Here is a 5,994-nt window from a genome sequence, read left to right as displayed (position 1 = left end):
TTGAAGTGTTGAACTCCTGAGATTCAGCGTATCCAATACAATGTGAGGACGATGGACTTGCCGTATTAAGTGATCAATGATCTTTTGATCACTTGAATAGGCTTACAATACAAAGGATTTGGTTGACCAAAGTGACCTTTGGTTAACACTAATCAATGAGATTGAGAGAAATTAGCTAGGCTATGTACAACATCCTAATGGATTAGTCAACTAAATGAAATTAGACAATTCTAATTAAAGCCCTAACCTAAGGGATCACACAAAAATCAAGATTTCTAAGCCCTAAGGGAAAAATGGTCAATATGTACAAATTGATTAAATGGAAATAAAATCAAGATTATTTAGAACCAATTAATCAATTAAAAAAATCATAGATATGTGATAAAAAATTAAATTAGGCTAAGTTCAATTAACAAAAAGCTAATATTTCTAAAGGTTTCAATTAATTGATTAATTGACAATTATGTCTACTAATCACAATCAATTGATTAAATCAAAATTAACTAATTAAAATGACTAACCTAAATTACAATTAATCCATTTAACAAACATGATTAATCAATTAACTAAAAAAACATAAATATGATTAAGCCTAATTATAAGTGATTAAGTGAATTAATTAAGATTAAAGAGGGTGTGTAGGCCCAAAGCAGGATGTATGGTCAGCAAGTGTTTTGGCCCGGGGGTCAAAGCCCAGGCGCTGAACAAATGGCCAAAAATGAACGCATCTGGCCTGGGACTCATGGCCTAGGCATTTGGAGACAAGACTAGAGGGTGGTGTAGGAGAAAATATTTGGGTGCCAAGAGTGAACGGATTGGGCCTTTGGCCCAAAGGAAACATCCTCCTTAAGTCAAACGTGAGACTCAGGTTCAAACCTAGCTTTTCTCTCCTCTTGCATTCTCGTCGTCTCCGCCGCGCCAGCGGAGCCCAAATCAACTTCCCGAACACACCAATAGAACCAGCTCAATAAGCCAAACCTAGATATGTTATCTGTTCGCCCTCATTCTTCAACACCTCTAGAATCGAGTCAGATTTTAGATGAACCCTAATCTATAATTTCATAAATTAAACGTAAGAGAGACGAAATTGAACCAACACACTTAGGGCTTCAAATCATCAAGCCAATGGCTACATCCCAGTAACAAGTTGATGATGAAATAAAGGAGAGAGAAAAGGAGCTTACTGGCCGGAGCAGTTCCGACGACTCTTCAAGTGAGTTCTTCGAGCTTTCTTCACTCATTCTTCTTCTCCCTCATCGCTTCTATCTTTTTCTTCCTCTTCTTGCTTTTCCGTGTTACTGCTCATGCGATTGTTATTGTGTGCGTGAGAGATTGATGATTGGAAGCTTAGCACAAGTCAATTAAAGCTCTGATGATGAGCTTCAGTGGCTTATAGGGAGTGCTTGTAGGTGTTGAGAGAGACTTGAGAATTTTTGGGGAAAAAATGTTGATCCTTGAAATTGTGATTATGAAGTCAATTTATAGACGGTTATTCTATTAATGCTTGTTAAGACTTGTTAAGATTCCCAAATCAATTCAGTTAGGTATCATGACACCATTAGGTCTCAGTCAGGGGTCAATTTGGAAATTTAGTTGGAATTTAGTTATGGTTAGCTTTGAGTTAGTTTTGTTGAGCTGCCAATTTTGATGTTAATTTATTAATTCATTTTTGGACTGTGATGTTGAAGCTCTGTTAGTTATTGTGGAATGTTAATGCAACATGTTATGGATGTGTTGGTAAATTAATGCAAGTCCTGCAAGTTCGATTAATGTTAGTGTTATAATGTTAAAATTAATTATGGTATGTTATTTTGAATTACTGGAACTGTTATGGATTGGTGTTAGATTAGGAAAGTTAGGTTTTAGTTGAATGTTGGTTGTTGCTGCCTGCATGCATGCAGTTGGTTTGCAGGTTGTGAAATGATTATCTTGGATCCCCAACTTAGTGTTAGGGTGGCTGGTCATTAGTTTAGTGTCTGCTAACATGTCTGCATCACCAGTTCAGTGGACATGACTATTATTTGGTGTATGTAGGGTCCATGCAGCATGTGAGTTATCCATGGCTACTGATGTATTAGACCATATGAAGCTAATATGTTATCCTTGCTGCAATCCTGTATGACTTGTTAACTATGTGGAGGATGGTGAATCCTTGTGGACCTTTAATGGGACATGTGCAAAATATGAATTGTTTTAATGCTTGGTTTGAATTTGTTATGGTTTGGATCACATATTTTATGCTTGCTTTTGTAGATTGGTAATTGCAAAGGATGGCAAGGCATGAAGGAAGGAAATGCAAGGCAATTGTGGAGGCAAGGTGCAAGCCAAGATTCATGACATGGAAATGGTCAATTTTGCCAAAAGTGGAATTTTATTGCTTGTGAAGTAACATTGAATTTTATGAATTATGTATGGGTGGAATATAGTTAGAAATAGGTTTAGGATGAAGAAATGCAAATGTTGACTTTGGTCAACAGTTGGCCAAAAAGTCAACTTTTAAAAAATATACATATTTCTTGACATCTTTGTAATGAACTATGTATGCCTTCATAAATGAATGAAAAATCAATTGTTTGGATGAAATACACATGATTACATGTGAATAAAGAGTTGACTTTTGAATGAAATTACTTCAAAACCAAATTGATCTATGTATGAATCCAATCATTTTAATCAATTAAATCATGAGCATATGAAACCACATGAACCAAGTGGACCAAGCTACATGGATGCAACAAGTTTGAGTGCCCCTATGAATCATAATGGATCAAGGACAAATAATGGACCAAAAGATCAATGCATGAATGGCTAAAGGCCTAAGAATTTGAAAGTATCATGGGATTAAAATCAATGGACTAAGAATTGTTAGACTATGGCACGGATCTATAAGGGGGGGTTGAATAGATCCCAATTAAAATTTGAGTCGGCGCTACCAATTTAAAATTAGTTTTGAAAATTTTGTTTTAAGTGCGGAAGCGACCCAGGAAAATATAGTCTAAAACGAACCGTTATTGGAAAACCGGATATGCGTCAAGCCAATGGATTAGAGATAAAGTGAAATACAAATCACTACACTTATTTGCACAATCAATGATTTGTTTCACTTACTTGGATTCCTAGTTCCAATGATCCAAATACCAAATCAAACTAGATACAAACTTAAGACAACTTTGGTTTAGGCAAATTATCAAACACTTGGTGTGCATAAACACTCCAAGTGATATTTGTGTTGAGTAAGTAATTCAAATTGATCTAGTACAATATACTATTGTACTTTGGATTCAAAAACAGGGTTTTAATCTCTTACTCAATTAATATCAATGTTTGGTAAAAGTGCTTAAACTAAAATCACTTAATTTTTAAGCTGAAAAACAATTATGCAGAAAATTAAAGAAGACAGAGATTTGATGAGGCAGTTCCCCCGCCGTCCTCGCTTCGGGGTACGTCTGCCCTCAATTCTAAAATTAGAATTGAGATGATTTAATTAGATATCACCTGTAGAATTTAACCGTTTATACAAGGATTGCAAAGCAAGTAAACAACTGAACTCTCAAGATGTTGAATGTTGCTTCCTCTCCTTGTTCCTTGATTCAAGATGAATCAAGACCTTCGATTGTTATTGATAGACCTCCGATTCCAGCCCCTTTGTTGAAAAACCTTCCGTTCTTCAAACCCTCGGCCCGGCTGATCTCAACCACAACAAATCGAACCCGAATTCTTCCCTTCAATATCACCGAATCCGCTACTAGACTGATGAAGACTTCCTCTTCTCAATCACCTTCGCTCAGCTGAATATTGGTGAAGCAATTCGTCCAAAAACCCCCAAACACAAACCGGTCTTGGAGGGCAAAACCCTAACGGTTTTATTCAAGAAAGAACCTGCCACAAGCTTCAACCCGAACTGGATTCTCCAATCTCAGCTTCGAACCTTATCACCTTTAACCGATTACGAAGCACATCAAAAATGGTTGTGTGTAGTTGATGTGTTGTGAGATGTTGAAGATGAAGATGATGAATCTTGGACACCTATTTCACTCTTTCTTGTTTCCTTGAACACTTGAAATCAATTTAACAAATGTTGGTTGAAATAAGTAATTTGACTTCTATTTATAGTAACCAACTTACCAACCAAAAATAACAGCTTTTCAAACAGTGGAAAATACTCAGAAAACTGAGTTTGCGCATGAGCGGTCGACCATAGGTCGGCGTGCGCTGACCCGTGGGAAAATGAAAGTTTCATGCGCTGACCCTATGGTCGACTCAAGTCTTCCATGCGCTGACCCGTGGCCAACTGCACTATGCCATGCGCCGACCTGTGGTCGACTCAAAGCCACCATGCGCTGACCAGTCACCAACTGGTTTGTGTTATGCGCTGACCCGTGGCTCATGCGCTGACCCTTGCGGTCGACTCAAAGCCTCTGTGCGTTGACCCGTGACAAACTGCACTATGTTATGCGCCGACCTATGGTCGACTCAAACCCTGCAAATCTGCAAAAATTCAGATTTTTGTGGTTTTCATGCATTTTGTCATTACCACATTTTATCCACATATGTTGTATGAAATATAACAGTTTAGATGAACATAGAAAAGGATATGATAGGTGATATGTTGCATTTGTTTTGTAGAGGTGGAATCGACAATGCCGATTCATCCATGGTGGTCATTTGTCATCATCGAAACCTATGATCGTATGTTGTATGATAGTTTGCCCTTACATACTCCCCCTTTTTGATGATGACAACCTGTGTGAAACCAAAGAGAAAACAACATGCAATATTTACACACATTATACACACTCCCCCTTTCTTTTGTAATCTAAGGCTGTCTGCAAAACAAACTGTTAATTGTTGTGAATGCTGTGAATATTTTGGCTTGGCTTTGGTACATGCTCTTCTCCCCCTTTGACAACATCAAAAAGAGAAAAGGAACTATTATTCAACGTAACATGAAATTCAACAGGAGATAGTGAATCAGATAACAATATCACACCAAATATTATTACTGAACAAATTAAAAGAAGATAACATTAAATTGGATTAGCACAAACGAGCACAACAGAAAATTAGTTCAGTCAAACAACAAGAAAATACAGATGCATATGCATTTTTCCACTGTTATGCACATATGCTCACAAGTTTGATGCATAATTAGAATGCCACATAACAATAAACATCCAAAGAGATACATCATGTATATATACAATATTATTATGTAGTATAGCTATTTAACCATGAAACTTTGCAGAGAGAGAGAGAGAGAGAAATGAACAGTATCACCTCGATGCCGGAGTAACTTGATGAACAATAAACTTGTGCTTGCAACAACATCAACTTGTTAGAAGTACAAGATTATAGTCTTAAATGAAATAAGATAAAACCAGCAATTTATAATGCCCGTTCCAAAATGTCGAGAATACAAAGTTCTCGGCGAATACGAAAGAAAGGTTCAGTAGCTAGCGACTTTGTGAAAATGTCCGCTAGTTGATTTTCAGTATTAACATGTTCAAATACAATATCACCTTTCTCTACATGATCCCGAAGAAAGTGGTGTCGAATTTCGATATGTTTGGTGCGAGAATGCAACACAGGATTCTTGGTAAGATTAATGGCACTTGTATTGTCACAGAAAATGGGAATACGTTCAAGTTTGAGGTTAAAATCCAATAGTTGTTGCTTAATCCATAGGATTTGAGCACAACAACTACCGGCGGCAACGTATTCCGCTTCGGCGGTTGACAAAGCAACTGAAACCTGTTTCTTGCTATGCCAACTGACCAAAGAATTTGAAAATAAGTGACAAGTGCCACTGGTGCTTTTCCTATCCGATTTGCAACCGGCAAAATCGGAATCAGAGAACCCTACCAATGAACAATCATTACCTTTGGAATACCATAGTCCATACTTCGGAGTACCGGATAGGTATCGAAGTATTCGTTTGACAGCTTTTAGATGGGATTCCTTGGGACATGATTGATATCTTGCGCACATGCATAC

At 37.2% G+C, this 5,994-nt stretch overlaps 1 long non-coding RNA gene across 1 annotated transcript; it reads left to right on the top strand.

Moving 5' to 3' along the window:
- The first annotated feature begins 619 nt into the window (after positions 1–619).
- LOC127079061 (uncharacterized) lies at positions 620–2,583 on the top strand. Its single transcript, XR_007787896.1, has 2 exons — positions 620–1,213; positions 2,254–2,583. It is a non-coding gene; the product is annotated as an uncharacterized LOC127079061 (long non-coding RNA).
- Positions 2,584–5,994: the final 3,411 nt, after the last annotated feature.

This window comes from Lathyrus oleraceus, chromosome 1 (assembly GCF_024323335.1).
Source record: "Lathyrus oleraceus cultivar Zhongwan6 chromosome 1, CAAS_Psat_ZW6_1.0, whole genome shotgun sequence".
Taxonomy (NCBI): Eukaryota; Viridiplantae; Streptophyta; class Magnoliopsida; order Fabales; family Fabaceae; genus Lathyrus; species Lathyrus oleraceus.
The sequence above is the reverse complement of the archived record's forward strand: the minus strand, read 5'-3'. Positions and strand labels throughout refer to the sequence as shown.